Raw genomic sequence first — 18,174 nt, forward strand, 5'->3', positions numbered from 1 at the left:
TTACTCTGCAACACTGTATTTCCTTAAAATGTGGTATTTGCACATATACTTTCAAGAGAAAACTCTACTGTGAATTCTCTGGGGAAGATACATGCTTAGACATACACACAACAGGAAAACAAATAGAGTTACATTGTGTGGTTTAAGAAAAACAAGGCAATTTCGCAAAATGAGGGATTTCTTCTTGTCCAGATTAAGTATTTCTAAAATATTCGAGGTTGTCTTTACTCTGCTACACTGTATTTCTTTAAAATGTGGTATTCACACATATTTTTCAGAGAGAAAATTGCACAGTGCATTCCTGTGGAAGATACAAGCTTAGACATACAGGCAGCACCAAAGCACATAGATTTGCAACGAGTTTTTTAGGAAAAACAAGATAAATTCACACAATGCAGGATTTCTTCTCTTCCAGATTAAGTATTTCTAACACATTCATGGTTGTCTTTAATCTGCAACACTGTATTTCCTTAAAATGTGGTATTCACACATATACTTTCAAAAGAAAACTCTCCAGTGTGTCCTCTGGGGAAGATACATGCTTAGACATACACGCAACACGAAAACACATAGAGTTACAATGTGTTCTTTAAGAAAAACAAGGTAATTTCGCAAAATGAGGGATTTCTTCTTGTCCAAATTAAGTATTTCTAAAATATTCATGGTTGTCTTTACTCTGCTACCCTGTATTACTTTAAAATGTGGTATTCGCACATATTCTTCAGAGAGAAAATTGCACAGTGAATTCCTGTGGAAGATGCAATCTTAGCCATACAGGCAGCACCAAAGCACATAGATTTACAATGAGTTGTTTAGGAAAAACAAGATAAATTCGCACAATGCAGGATTTCTTCTCTTCCAGATTAAGTATTTCTAACACATTCGTGGTTGTCTTTAATCTGCAACACTGTATTTCCTTAAAATGTGGTATTTGCACATATACATTCGAGAGAAAACTGTACAGTTCCCTCTCTTTGGAATAAACAAGCTTAGACATACACGCAACCCCAAAGCACATATACTCATGTGTTGTTTAGGAAAACAAGATAATTTCACACAATGCTGGATTTCTTTTCATGGAGTTAGGTATTGCTATTACATTCGTGGTTGTCTTTCCTCTGCAACACTGTATTTCCATAAAATGTGCTATTCGCACATATTCTTCCAAGAGAAAATTGTACAGTGCATTCTCTGTGGAAGATATACACTTACACATACACGCAACACCAAAGCACATAGATTTACAATGTGCTTTTTAGGAAAAACAATATAATTTCGCTCAATGTGGGATTTCTTCTCGTCCAGATTAAGTATTTCTCATACATTCTCGGTTGTCTTTATTCAGCAACAGTGTATTTACTTAAAATGTGGTATTCGTACATATACTTTCAAAAGAAAATTTACAGTGTATTTTCTATGGAAGATACACGCTTAGACATACACGCAACACCAAAGCACATAAAGTAACAACATGTTGTTTAGTAAAAACAAGATAATTTCTCAAAATGAGATATTTCTTCTCGTCCAGATTAAGTATTTCTAAAACATTCATGCTTATCTTTACTCTGCAACCCTGTATTTCCTTAAAATGTGGTATTCACACATACTCTTCAGATAGAAAATTGCACAGTGCATTCCTAAGGAAGATACAAGCTTAGACATACAGGCAGCACCAAAGCACAGAGATTTATAACTTGTTGTTTAGGAAAAACAAGATCATTTCACACAATTCAGGATTTCTTCTCGTCAAGATTAAGTATTTCGTATACATTCGTGGTTGTCTTTACTCTGCAACACTGCAATTCCTTAAAATGTGGTATTCGCACATATACTTTCGAGAGAAAACTGTACAGTGCATTCTCTGTGGAACATACATGATTAGACATACATGCAACACCAAAGCACATAGAGTTACAACGTGTTAATTAGGAAAAACAAGATAATTCCTGAAAATGAGAAAGTTCTTCCTGTCCAGATTAAGTATTTCTAAAACATTCGTGGTTGTCCTAACTCTGCAACCATGTATTTCCTTAAAATTTGGTATTCGCACATATTCTTCCGAGAGAAAATTGTACAATGAATTACTGTGGAAGATACAAGTTTAGACATACACGCTGCACCAAAGCACATAGTTAGACATGTTGTTTAGGAAAAAGAAGATAAATTCGCACAATGCGGGATTTCTCTTCTTGCTATTAAGTATTTCTAATACATTCGTGGTTGTCTTTATTCTGCAACACTGTATTTCTTAAAATGTGCTTTATGCACATATAGTTCCAAATGAAAACTCTACAGTGCATTCTCTGTGCCAGATACACGGTTAGCCATACACGCAACACCAAAGCACATAGAGTTACAACTTGTTATTTAGGAAAAACAAGATCATTTCACAACATGAGGGATTTCTTCTCAACCAGATTAAGTATTTCTAAAACAGTTGTGGTTTTCTTTACTCTGCAACCCTGTATTTCCTTAAAATGTGGTATTCGCACATATTCTTCCAAGAGAAAATTGTACAGTGCAATCTCTGTGAAAGATAAACGCGTAGACATACATGGAACAGCATAGCACATAGAGTTTCAACGTGTTGTTTATGAAAAACAAGATAATTACGCACAATACGGGAATTCTTCTCGTCAAGATTAAGTATTTTTAAAACATTCATGGTTGTCTTACTCTCCTACACTGTATTTCCTTAAAATGTGGTATTTGCACATATTCTTCCGAAAGTAAACTGTACAGTGCAATCATCTCTATGAAGATACATGCTTAGACATACATGCAACACCAAAGCACATATAGTTACAAATGTGTTGTTTAGGAAAAACAAGAGAATTTCACACAATGAGGGATTTCTTCTTTTCCAGATTAAGTATTTCTAATACATTCATGGTTGTCTTTACTCTGCCACCCTGTATGTCCTTAAAATGTGGTATTCGCACATATTCTTCTGAGAGAAAACTGTACAGTGCATTCTCTGTGGAAGATACACGCTTAGACATACACGCAACACCAAAGCACACAGAGTTACAACGTGTTGTTTAGGAAAAACAAAATAATTTTGCACAATGCAGGATTTCATCCCGTCCAGATTAAGTATTTCTAATACATTCGTGGTTGTCTTTATCCCGCAACACTGTATTTCCTTAAAATGTGGTATTCACACATATTCTTCTGAAAGAAAATTGTACACGGCATTCTCTGTGGAAGATACATGCTTAGACATACATGCAACACAAAAGCACATGGAGTTACAACGTGTTGCTTAGGAATACGAGATAATTTCGCAAAATGAGGGATTTCTTCTCATCCAGTTTAAGTATTTCTAATATTTTCGTGATTGTCTTTACTCTACCTCACTGTATTTCCTTAAAATATGATATTCACACATATACTTCAGAAAAAAACTGTACAGTCCAACCCATGTGTAAGATACACGTTTAGACTTACAGGCAACACCAACACACATAGAGATACATAGTGTTTTTAGGAAAAAGAAGATAATTTCACGCAATTCGGGATTACATCTGTCGCGATTAAATATTTCTAATACATTCGTGGTTGTCTTTACTCTGCAAGATTGTATTTTTTTTAAAATGTCGTATTTGCACATATTCTTCCAAGAGAAAACTGTACAGTGCATTCTCTGTGGAAGATACGCCCTTAGACATACACGCACACCAAAGCACATAGAGTTACAACGTGTTGATTACGAAAAACCAAATAATTTCGCACAATGCTGGATATCTTCTCATCAAGATTAAGTAATTCTAATACATTCGTGGTTGTCTTTACTCTGCAACACTGTATTTCCTTAAAATGTGGTATTCGAACGTATTCTTCTGAGAGAAAATTGTACAGTGCTTACTCTGTGGAAGATACACGTTTATACATATAGGCAATACCAAAGCACATAGAGTTACAGCGTGTTGTTGAGGAAAAACAAGATAATTTCGCACAATTCGGGCTTTCATCTCATCCAGATTAATTATTTCCAATACATTTGTGGTTGTCTTTACTATGCAACACTGTATTTCCTTAAAATGTGGTATTCGCATATATTCTTCCAAGAGAAAACTGTACAGTCCATTCTCTGTGAAAGAAACAGGCTTACACATACACCCAACACCAAAACACATATAGTTACAACTTGAAGTTTAGAAAAAACAAGATAATTTCTTATAATGTTGGATTTCTTCCCGTTGGTATTAAGTGTTTCTAATACATTCATGGTTTTCTTTATTCTGCAACACTGTATTTCCTTAAAATGTGTTATTCGCACTTATACTTCCAAAAGAAAAGTGTAAAGTGCATTCTCTGTGGAAGATGCGTGCTTAGACATACACACAACACCAAAGCACATAGAGTTAAAACGTGTTGCTTAGGATAAACAAGATAATTTCGCACAATGTGGGATTTCTTTTCCTCTAGATTAAATATTTCTAATATATTCGTGGTTGTCTTTACTCTGCAACACTCTATTTGCTTAAAATATGGTATTCATAGGTATTTTTCAGAGAGAAAATTGTACAGTGCATTCACTTTGAAGATACACACTTAGACATACACGCAACACTAAAGCAAGTAGAGTTACCACGTGCTGTTTAGGAAAAACAAGATAATTTCACAAAATGAGGGATTTCTCCTCGGCCAGATAAAGTATTTCTAATACAGTCGTAGTTGTCTTTACTCTGCAACATTGTATTTCCTTTAAATATGGTATTCGCACATATGCTCCCGAGAGAAAACTGTACAGTGCATTCTATCTGGAAGATATACGCTTAGATATACGCGCAACACTTAAAGCCCATAGAGTTAAAATGTGTTGTTTAGGAAAAACAAGATAATTTCGCAAAATGAGGGATTTCTTCTCACCCAGATTAAGTATTTCCAATACATTCATGGATGACTTTACTCTGCAACACTGTATTTCTTTTAAATATGGTATTCACACATATACTCCCGAGAGAAAATTGTACAGTGTATTCTCTTTGGAAGATACAGGCTTAGACAAACATGCAACACCAAAGCACATAGAGTTACAACGGGTTGTTTAGGAAAAAACAGATTATTTCACAAAATGAGGGATTTCTTCTGGTCCAGATTCAGTATTTATAAAACATGCATGGTTGTCTTTACTCTGCAACACTCTATTTCCTTAAAATGTGTTATTCGCACATATACTTTCGAGAGAAAACTCTACAGTGCATTCTCGGTGGAAGATACACACTTAGACATACATGCAACACCAAAACACTTTGAGTCACAACATGTTGTTTAGGAAAAACAAGATTATTTCGCAAAGTGAGGGATTTCTTCTCGTCCAGATTAAGTATTTCTAATACATTCGTTGTTGTCTTTACTCTGCAATACTGCATTTCCGTAAAGTATGGTATTGGTACATATACTTTGGGGAAAAAACTGTACAGCGCATTCTCTGTGGAAGATACACGCTTAGACATACACACACCACCAAAGCACATAGAGTTACAAAGGGTTGTTTATGAAAAACAAGATAATTTCGCACAATGCAGGATTTCTTCTCATCGCAATTAATTATTTCTAATATATTCCTGGTTGTCTTTACTCTGCAACACTGTATTTCCTTAAATTGTGGTATGCACAAATATTCTTCCAAGAGAAAATTTTACAGTGCATACATGTGGAAGATACAGGCTTAGACATACAGGCAACACAAATGCACATAGATTTACAACATGTTGTTCAGGAAAAACAATATAATTTCCACAAATCGGGATTTTCCCCTGCTGCTATTAAGTATTTCTAATACATGCGTGGTTGTCTTTATTCTGCAACACTGTATTTCCTTAAAATGTGGTATTCGCACAAATAGTTCCAAAAGAATACTGTACAGTGCTTTCTCCGTGGAAGATACACACATAGAAATACACGAAACACCAAAGCACATGGAGTTACAACGTGTTGTTCAGGAAAAAGAAGATAATTTCGCAAAATGAGGGATTTCTTTTCATCCAGATTAAGTTTTTCTAAAACATTCCTGGTTGTCTCTACTCGGCAACCTTGTATTTACTTAAAATGTGGTATTTGCACATATTCTTCCAAGAGAAAATTGTACAGTGCAATCTCTGTGGCAGATACAGGCTTAGACATACACGTAACAGCAAAGCACATAAAGTTACAACGTGTTGTTTAGGAATAACAAGAGAATTTCTCAAACTGAGGGATTTCTACTCATCCAGATTAAGTATTTCTAGTACATTCGTGGTTGCCATTACTCTGCTCACGGTATTTCCTTATAACGTGGTATTCACACATATTCTTCTGGGCGAAAACTGTACAGTACATTCTCTGTGTAAGATACACACTTAGACATACAAGCAACACCAAAGCACATAGAGTTACAACATGTTGTTTAGGAAAAACGGGATAATTTCACACTAGGCAGGTTTTCTTCTCATCGGGATTAAGTATTTCTAATATATTCCTGGTTGTCTTTACTCTGCAACACTGTATTTCCATAAAATGTGGTATTCGCACATATTCTTTGGAGAGAAAATTTTACAGTGTATTCTCTGTGGAAGATACACGCTTAGACATACACCCAACACCAAAGCACATAGAGTTACACCTTTTTGGTTAGGAAAAACATGATAATTTTGCAAAATGAGGGATTTCGTCTCGTCTAGATTATGTATTTCTAAAACATTGATGGTTGTCTTTACTCTGCAACCCTGTATATCCTTAAAATGTCGTATTCGCACATATTCTTCCGAGAGAAAATTGTACAGTGCAATCTTCGTGGGAGATACAGGCTTAGACATATACGTAACAGCAAAGCACATAGAGTTACAACGTGTTTTTTAGGAAAACCAGATAATTTCTCAAACTGAGGGATTTATTCTCATACAGATTAAGTATTTAGAATACATTCGTTGTTTCCTTTACTCTGCCACACTGTATTATCTTAAAATGTGGTATTCAAACATGTTCTTCTGAGAGAAAATTGTACAGTACATTCTCTGTGGAAGATACACACTGAGACATACACGCTACATCAAAGCACATAGAGTTACAACGTGTTGTTTAGGAAAAACAAGATAATTTTGCACAATGTGGGATTTCTTCTCGTCAGGATTAAGTGTTTCTAAGATATTCCTGGTTGTCTTTACTCTCCAACACTGTATTTCCTTAAAATGTGGTATTCGCACATACTCCTCGGAGAGAAAACTGTACAGTGCATTCTCCTTGGAAGATACACGCGTAGACATACACACACCACCAAAGCACATAGAGTTACAAAGTTCTGTTTAGGAAAAACATGATAATTTCACAAAATGAGGGATTTCTTCTCATCCAGATTAAGTATTTTTAAAACATTCATGGTTGTCTTTAATCTGCAACCCTGTATTTCCTTAAAATTTGGTATGCACACATATTCTTCTCAGAGAAAATTGAAGAGTGCATACTCTATGGAAGAAAGACTCTTAGACATACACGCAACACAAATGCGCATAGAGTTACAACGTGTTGTTTAGGAAAAACAAGATAATTTCATTCAATGTGGGATTTCTCTTTGTCGCTATTAAATATTTCTAATACATTTGTGGTTGTCTTTATTCTGCAGCACTGTATTTCCTTAAAATGTGCTATTTACACATATAGTTCCGAAAGAAAATTGTGCAGTGCTTTCATTGTGGAAGGTACACGCTTAGACATACACACAACAACAAAGCACATAGAGTTACAACGTGTTATTTAGGAAAAACAAGATAATTTCGCAAAATGAGGGATTTCTTCTCATCCAGATTAAGTATTTCTAAAACATTTGTGGTTGTCTTTACTCTGCAACACAGTATTTCCTTAAAATATGGTATTCCCAAATATTCTTCTGAGAGAAAATTGTACACTGAAATCTCTGTGGAAGATACATGCTTAGACATACACGTAACAGCAAAGCACATAGAGTTACACCGTGTTGTTTAGGAAAAACAAGATACTTTCGCACAATGCGGGATTTCTTCTCGTCCAGATTATATATGTCTAATACATTCGTGGTTGTCTTTAGTCTGCAACAACGTATTTACGTAAAATATGGTATTCGCACATATACTTTGAGGAGAAAACTGTACAGTGCATGCTCTGTGGAAGATACATGCTTAGACATACATGCAACAGCAAAGCACATAGAGTTACAACGTGTTGTTTAGGAAAAACAAGATAATTTGTCAAAATGAGGGATTTCTTCTTGTCCAGATTAAGTATTTCTAATACATTCGTGGTTGTGTTTATTCTGCAACCCTGTTTTTCCTTAAAATGTGGTATTCACACATATTCTTCCTAGAGAAAATTGTACAATGCAATCTCTGTGGCAGATACAGGCTTAGACATACACGTAACAGCAAAGCACATAGAGTTACAACGTGTTGTGTAGGCAAAACAAGATAATTTCTCAAAATAAGGGATTCCTTCTCATCCAGATTAAATATTTCGAATACATTCGTGGTTGTCTTTACTCTGCCACATGAAATTTCCTTTGAATGTGTTATTCGCACATATTCTTCTGAGAGAAAACTGTACAGTACATTCTCTGTGGAAGTTACACGCTTAGACATAACCCAACACCAAAGCACATTGAGTTACAACTTTTTTGTTAGGATAAACATGATAATTTCGCAAAATGAGGGATTTCTTCTCGTCCAGATTAAGTATTTCTAAAACATTCATGGTTGTCTTTACTATGCAACACTGTATTTCCTTAAAATGTGGTATTCGCACATATTCTTCCAAGAGAAAATTGTACAATGCTTTCTCTGTGGAAGATACAGACTTAGACATACATTCAACACCAAAGCACATAGAGTTACAACGTGTTGTGTAGGAAAAACAAGATAATTTCGTACAATGCGTGATTTCTCCTCGTCCAGATTAAGTATTTCTAATAAACTCATGGTTGCCTTTACTCTGCAAAACTGTATTTCCTTAAAATATGGTATTCGCACACATACTCCAAGAGAAATCTGTACAGTGCATTCTCTGTGGAAGATACACGCTAGACATACACGCAACAACAAAGAACATACAGTTACAACGTGTTGTTTAGGAAAATCAAGATAATGTCGCACAATGCGGGATTTCTTCTCCTAGTGATTAAGTATTTCTAATATATTCCTGGTTGTCTTTACTCTGCAACACTGTATTTCCTTAAAATGTGGTATTTGCACATATTCCTCGTAGAGAAAACTTTACAGTGCATTCTCTGTGGAAGATATTTGCTTAGACATACATGCACCACCAAAGCACATAGAGTTACAACATTTTGTTTACAAAAAACGTGATAATTTTGCAAAATGAGGGATTTCTTCTCGTCTAGATTAAGTATTTTTAAAACATTCATGGATATCTTTCCACTCCAACCCTGTATTTCCTTAAAATTTGGTATGCACACATATTCTTCTAAGAGAAAATTGAACAGTGCCTACTCTGTGGAAGACAAACTCTTAGACATACACGCAACACAAATGAACATAGAGTTACAACATGTTGTTTAGGAAAAACAAGATAATTTCGGAAAATGTGGGATTTCTCCTTGGCACTATTAAGTAATTCTAATACATTTGTGGTTGTCTTTATTCTGCAACACTCTATTTCTTTAAAATGTGGTATTTCCACATATAGTTCTGAAAGAAATCTGTGCAGTGCTTTCATTGTGGAAGGTACACGCTTAGACATACACGCAACAACAAAGCACATAGAGTTACAATGTGTTACTTAGGAAAAACAAGATACTTTCGCAAAATGAGGGATTTCTTCTCATCCAGATTAAGTATTTCTAAAACATTCGTCGTTGTCTTTACTCTGCAACATGGTATTTCCTTAAAATGTGGTATTCCCACATATTCTTCTGAGAGAAAATTGTACACTGAAATCTCTGTGGAAGATACATGCTTAGACATACACGTAACAGCAAAGCACATAGAGTTACACGGTGTTGTCTAGGAAAAACAAGATACTTTTGCACAATGTAGGATTTCTTCTCGTCCAAATTATATATGTCTAATACATTCGTGGTTGTCTTTAGTCTGCAACAACGTATTTACGTAACATATGGTATTCGCACATATACTTTGAGGAGAAAACTGTACAGTGCATGCTCTGTGGAAGATGCATGCTTAGACATACATGCAACAGCAAAGCACATAGAGTTACAACGTGTTGTTTAAAAAAACAAGATAATTTGTCAAAATGAGGGATTTCTACTCGTCCAGATTAAGTATTTCTAATACATTCGTGGTTGTGTTTATACTGCAACCCTGTTTTTCCTTAAAATGTGGTATTCACACATATTCTTCCTAGAGAAAATTGTACAATGCAATCTCTGTGGCAGATACAGGCTTAGACATACACGTAACAGCAAAGCACATAGAGTTACAACGTGTTGTGTAGGCAAAACAAGATAATTTCTCAAAATAAGGGATCCCTTCTCATCCAGATTAAATATTTCGAATACATTCGTGGTTGTCTTTACTCTGCCACACGATATTTCCTTTGAATGTGTTATTCGCACATATTCTTCTGAGAGAAAACTGTACAGTACATTCTCTGTGGAAGTTACACGCTTAGACATAACCCAACACCAAAGCACATTGAGTTACAACTTTTTTGTTAGGATAAACATGATAATTTCGCAAAATGAGGGATTTCTTCTCGTCCAGATTAAGTATTTCTAAAACATTCATGGTTGTCTTTACTATGCAACACTGTATTTCCTTAAAATGTGGTATTCGCACATATTCTTCCAAGAGAAAATTGTACAATGCTTTCTCTGTGGAAGATACAGACTTAGACATACATTCAACACCAAAGCACATAGAGTTACAACGTGTTGTGTAGGAAAAACAAGATAATTTCGTACAATGCGTGATTTCTCCTCGTCCAGATTAAGTATTTCTAATAAACTCATGGTTGCCTTTACTCTGCAAAACTGTATTTCCTTAAACTATGGTATTTGCACACATACTCCAAGAGAAATCTGTACAGTGCATTCTCTGTGGATGATACACGCTTAGACATACACGCAACACCAAAGAACATACAGTTACAACGTGTTGTTTAGGAAAATCAAGATAATGTCGCGCAATGCGGGATTTCTTCTCCTAGTGATTAATTATTTCTAATATATTCCTGGTTGTCTTTACTCTGCAACACTGTATTTCCTTAAAATGTGGTATTTGCACATATTCCTCGTAGAGAAAACTTTACAGTGCATTCTCTGTGGAAGATATATGCTTAGACATACACGCACCACCAAAGCACATAGAGTTACAACGTGTTGTTTAGGAAAAACAAGATAATGTCGGACAATGAGGGATTTCTTCTCGTAGTGATTAAGTATTTCTAATATATTCCTGGTTGTCTTTACTCTGCAACACTGTATTTCCTTAAAATATGGTATTCGTACATATTCTTCTGAGAGAAAACTGTACAGTGCATTCTATGTTGATGATACACGCTTAGACATACAGGCAACACAAATGCACATAGAGTTACAACATGTTGTTTAGGAAAAACAAGATAATTTCTCACCAATCGGGATTTCTCCTTGTCACTATTAAGTATTTCTAATACATTTGTGGTTGTCTTTATTTTACAACACTGTTTTTCCTTAAAATGTGGTATTCAGACATATAGTTCTGAAAGAAAACTGTAGAGTGCTTTCTCTGTGTAAGATACACGCTTAGACATACAGGAAACACCAATGCACATAGAGTTACAATGTGTTGTTTAGGAAAAACAAGATAATTTCACAAAATGAGGGATTTCATCCCATCCAGATTAAGTATTTCTAAAACATTCGTGGTTGTCTTTACTGTGCAACGCTGTATTTCCTTAAAATGTGGTATTCGCACATATTCTTCGGAGAGAAAATTGTACAGTGCAATCTCTGTGGCAGATACAGGCTTAGACATACACGTAACAGCAAAGCACATAGAGTTACAACCTTTTGTTTAGGAAAAGCAAGATATTTCCTCAAACTGAGGGATTTCTTCTCATCCAGATTAAGTATTTCTAAAACATTCATGGTTGTCTTTACTCTAAAACACTGAATTTCCTTAAAATGTGGTATTCGCACATATTCTTCTGAGAGAAAATTGTACAGTGCAATCTCTGTGGAAGATACATGCTTAGAAATACACGTAACAGCAAAGCACATAGAGTTACACTGCGTTATTTAGGAAAAACAAGATAATTTTGAAAAATGAGGCATTTCTTTAGTCGAGATTAAGTATTTCTAGAATGTTCATGGATTTCTCTACTCTGCAACATTGTATTTCCTTAAAATGAGGTATTCGCACATATTCTTCTGAGTATAATGTACAGTGCTTTCTCTAAGGAAGATACAGGCTTAGACATACATGCAACACCAAAGTACATAGAGTTACAATGTGTTGTGTAGGAAAAACAAGATAATTTTGCACAATGCGGGATTTCTTCTTGTCCAGATTAAGAATTTCTAATACATTCCTGGTTGTCTTTACTCTGCAACACTGTATTTCCTTAAAATGTGGTTTTTGCACATATTCTTCTGTGAGAAAACTGTACAGTGCATTCTCTGTGGAAGATACACACTTAGACATACACGCCACACCAAAGCACATAGAGTAACAACGTGTTGTTTAGGAAAAAATGATAATTTTGAAAAATGAGGGATTTCTTCTCGTCCAGATTAAATAATTCTAAAACATTCATGGTTCTCTTTATTCTGCAACCCTGTATTTCCTTAAAATGTGTTATTCACACATATTCTTCCGAGAGAAAATTGTACAGTGCAATCTCTGTGGCAGATACAGGCTTAGACATACAAGTAACACCAAAGCACATAGAGGTACAATGTGTTGTTTAGGAAAAACAAGATAATTTCGAACAATGAGTGATTTCTTCTCGTCCAGATAAAGTAATTCTAATAAATCCGTGGTTGTCTTTACTCTGCAAAACTGTATTTCCTTAAAATATGGTATTCGCACACATACTCACAAGAGAAATCTGTACAGTGCATTCTCTGTGGAAGATACATGCTTAGAAATACACACAACACCAAAGAACATAGAGTTACAACTTTTTAGTTAGGAAAAACATGATAATTTTGCAAAATGAGGGATTCTTCTTGTCCAGATTAAGTATTTTTAAAACATTCGTGGTTATCTTTACTCTGCAACCATTTATTTCCTTAAAATGTGGTATGCACACATATTCTTCCAAGAGAAAATTGTACAGTGCATACTCTGTGGAAGATACATGCTTAGACATACACGCAACACCAAAGCACATAGAGTTACAACTTTTTGGTTAGGAAAAACATGATAATTTGGCAAAATGAGGGATTTCTTCACGTCCAGATTAAGTATTTTTAAAACATTCATGGTTGTCTTTAGTCTGCAAACCTGTATTTCCTTAAAATGTGGTATGCACACATATTCTTCCAAGAGAAAATTGTACAGTGCATACTCTGTGGAGGATACACACTTAGACATACAGGCAACACAAATGCACATAGAGTTACAACATGTTGTTTAGGAAAAACAAGATAACTTCAAACAAATCGGGATTTCTCCTTGTCGCTATTGAGTATTTCTAATACATTTGTGGTTGTTTTTATTCTGCAACACTGTATTTTCTTAAAATGTGGTATTCGCACATATAGTTCTGAAAGAAAATTGTAGAGTGCTTTCTCCGTGTAAGATACATGCTTAGACATACAGGAAACACCAAAGCACATAGAGTTGTAACGTGTTGTTTAGGAAAAACAAGATGATTTCGCAAAAGGAGGGATTTTTTCTCATCCACATTAAGGATTTCTAAAACATTCGTGGTTGTCTTTACTCTGCAACCCTGTATTTCCTTAAAACCTGGTATTCGCACATATTCTTCCGAGAGAAAATTGTACAGTGCAATCTCTGTGGAAGATACAGGGTTACACAAACACGTAACAGCAAAGCACATAGAGTTACAAAGTGTTGTTTAGGAAAAAGAAGATAATTTCGCACAATGCCTGATTTCCTCTCGTCCAGATTAAGAATTTCTAATAAATTCGTGGTTGTCTTTACTCTGCAACACTGTATTTCATTAAAATGTGGTATTCACACATATACTTTCACGAAAAAACTCTACAGTGCATTCTCTGTGGAAGATGCATGCTAGACATACAAGCAACACCAAAACACATAGAGTTACAATGTGTTGTTTAGGAAAAAAATCATAATTTCTCAAAATGAGGGATTTCTTCTCATCTAGATTAAATATTTCTAAAACATTCATGGCTGTCTTTACTCTGCAACCCTGTATTTCCTTAAAATGTGGTATTCAAACATATTCTTCCGAGAGAAAAATGTACAGTGCAATCTCTGTGGCAGATACAGGCTTAGACATACAAGCAATACCAAAGCATATAGAGCTACAATGGGATGTTTAGGAAAAACCAGATAATTTCGCACAATGCGGGATTTCTTCTCGTCACAATTAAGTATTTCTAATACATTAATGGTTGTCTTTTTTCTGCAACACTGTATTTCTTTAAAATGTAGTATTCGCACATATAGTTCAGAAAGAAAACTGTACAGTGCATTCTCTGTGGAAGATACAGGCTTAGAGATACACGCACCACCACCAAAACACATAGAGTTACATAGTGTTGCTTAGGAAAAATAAGATAATTTTGGAAAATGAGGGATTTCTCCTCGTCCAGATTAAGTATTGTTAAAACATTCATGGTTGTCTTTACTCTAGTAACCTGTGTTTCCTTAAAATGTGGTATTCACACAAATTCTTCAGAGGGAAAATTGTACATTGCATACTCTGTGGAAGATACACGCTTAGACATACACGCAACACAAATGCACATAGAGTTACAACGTGCTGTTTAGAAAAAACATGATAATTTCTCACAAATTGGGATTTCTCCTTGTCGCTATTAAGTATTTCTAATACATTGGTTGTTGTCTATTCTGCAACACTGTATTTCCTTAAAATGTGGGATTTGCACATATAGTTCCGAAAGAAAACTGTACAGTGCCTTCTCTGTGGAAGATACACGCTTAGACATACAAGCAACACCAAAGCACATAGAGTTACAACGTGTTGTTTAGGAAAAACAAGATAATTTTGCAAAATGAGGGATTTATTCTCATCCAGATTAAGTATATCTAAAACATTCGTGGTTGTCTTTACTCTGCAACACTGTATTTCCTTTAAATGTGGTATTATCACATATACTTTCAAGAGAAAACTCTACAGTGCATTCTCTGTGGAAGATACACGCTAGACATACACGCAACACCAAAGCACATAGAGTTACAATATGTTGTTTAGGAAAAACAAAGATAATTTCGCACAATGCGGGATTTCTTCTTGTAGCAATGAAGTATTTCTAATATATTCCTGGTTGTCTTTACTCTGCAACACTGTATTTCCTTAAAATGTGCTATTCACACATATTATTCAGAGAGAAAACTGTACAGTTCACTCTCTGTGGACGATACATGCTTAGACATACACCCAACACCAAATCACATAGAATTACAACGTTTTGTTTAGGAAAAACATGATAATTTCGCAAAATGAGGGATTTCTTCTCATCCATATTAAGTATTTTTTAAACATTCATGTTTGTCTTTACTCTGCAAACCTGTATTTCCTTGAAATGTGGTATGCACCATATTCTTCCAAGAGAAAATTGTACAGTGCATACGCTGTTCAAGATACATGCTTAGACATATACGCAACACAAATGCACATAGATTTACAACGTGTTGTTTAGAAAAAAAACAAGATAATTTCACACAAATCGGGATTTCTCCTTGTCGCTATTAAGTATTTCTAAAATATTCATGGTTCTCTTTACTCTGCAACCCTATATTTCCTTAAAATGTTGTATTCGCACATCTTCTTCTGAGAGAAAACTGTACAGTGCGTTCTCTGTGGAAGGTACATGCTTAGACATACACCCAACACTAAAGCACATAGTGTTACAATGTGTGGTTTAGGAAAAATAAGATAATTTCGCACAATGCGGGATTTCTTCTCGTCGCGATTAAGTATTATTAATCCATTTGTGGTTGTCTTTACTCTGCAAGCCTGTATTTCCTTAAATGTGGTATTCACACATATTCTTCCTAGAGTAAATTGCACAGTGCATTCCTGTGGAAGATACAAGCTTAAACATACAGGCAGCATCAAAGCACATAGATTTACAATGTGTTGTTTAGGAAAAACAAGATAATTTCGCACAAGGCAGGATTTCTTCCTATCCTGATTAAGTATTTCTAAAACATTCGTGGTTGTCTTTACTCTGCTACACTATATTTCCTTAAAATGTGGTATTTGAACATATACTTTTGAGATAAAACAGTTCAGAGCATTCTCTGTGGAAGATACATGCTTAGACATACATGCAACACCAAAGCACATAGAGTAACAAGGTGTTGTTTAGGAAAAACAAGATAATTTCGCCAAATGAAGCATTTCTTCTCGTCCAGATTAAGTATTTCTAAAATATTCGTGGTTGTCATTACTCTGAAACACTGTATTTCTTTTAAATATGATATTCGCACATATGCTCCCGAGAGAAAACTGTAGAGTGCATACTCTGTGGAAGATACACGCTGAGACACACACGCAACACCAAAACACATTGAGTTACAAAGTGTTGTTTAGAAAAAAACAGATAATTTCGAAAGTGAGGGATTTCTTCTCATCCAGATTAAGTATTTCTTATACATTCGTGGTTTTCTTTACTCTGCCACACTGTATTTCTTAAAATGTGGTATTCGCACATATTCTTCTGAGAGAAAACCGTACAGTGCATTCTCGGTGGAAGGTACACACTTAGACATACACCCAACACCAAAGCACATAGAGTTACAATGTGTTGTTTAGAAAAAATAAGATAATTTCGCACAATGCGGGATTTCTTCTCATCGCGATTAAGTATTTCTAATACATTCGTGGTTGTCTTTATTCTGCAACACTGTATTTACTTAAAATATGGTATTCGCACATATATTTCAGAAAGAAAACTATACAGTACATTCTCTGTGGAAGATATACACTTAGACATACAAGCAACACCAAATAACACAGAGTTACAATGTATTGATTAGGAGAAATAAGATAATTTCACAAAATGAGGGATCTCTTCTCATCCAGATTATGTATTTCTAAAACATTCGTGGTTGTCTTTACTCTACATCCCTGTATTTCCTTAAAATGTGGTATTCGCACATATTCTTCTGAGAGAAAACTGTACAGTGCATTCTCTGTGGAAGATACACGCTTAGACATACACGCAACCCCGAAGCACTTATACTCACGTGTTGTTTAGGAAAAACAAGATAATTTCACACAATGCTGGATTTCTTTTCATCCAGTTAGGTATTTCTAATACATTCGTGATTGTCTTTACTCTGCAACACTGTATTTCCGTAAAATGTGGTATTCGCACCTATTCTTCTGAAAGAAAATTGTACAGTGCATTCTCTGTGGAAGATACACACGTACACATACACGCAATACCAAAGCACATAGAGTTACAACGTGCTGTTTAGGAAAAACAAGATGATTTCCAACAATGCGGGATTTCTTCTTGTCCAGATTAAGTATTTCTCATACATTCTTGGTTGTCTTTATTCAGAAACAGTGTATTTACTTAAAATGTGTTATTCATACATATACTTTCAAGAGAAAACTGTACAGTGCATTCTCTGTGGAAGATACACGCTTAGACATACATGCAACACCAAAGCACATAAAGTAACAACATGTTGTTTAGTAAAAACAAGAAGATTTCTCAAAATGAGAAATTTCTTCTCGTCCAGATTAAGTATTTCTTTTTTTTTTGTTTGTTTTTATTTTTTTCTTTTTTCTTCAAACTTTTTCATTTATTATTATTATTATTATTATTATTATTTAATTTATTGATATATTTATTTACATTTCAAATGATTTCCCCTTTTTTGGACCCCCACTCCCCGTAAGTCCCATCAGTCCCCTTTCCTCCCCCTGTTTTCCCACCCAACCCTTCCCACTTCCCTGTTCTGATTTTGCTCTATACTGCTTCACTGAGTCTTTTCAGAACAAGGGGCCACTCCTCCGTTCTTCTTGTACCTCATTTGATGTGTGGATTATGTTTTGGGTATTCCA

Source organism: Apodemus sylvaticus, unplaced genomic scaffold, assembly GCF_947179515.1.
Source record: "Apodemus sylvaticus unplaced genomic scaffold, mApoSyl1.1 scaffold_175, whole genome shotgun sequence".
NCBI classification, from domain to species: Eukaryota; Metazoa; Chordata; class Mammalia; order Rodentia; family Muridae; genus Apodemus; species Apodemus sylvaticus.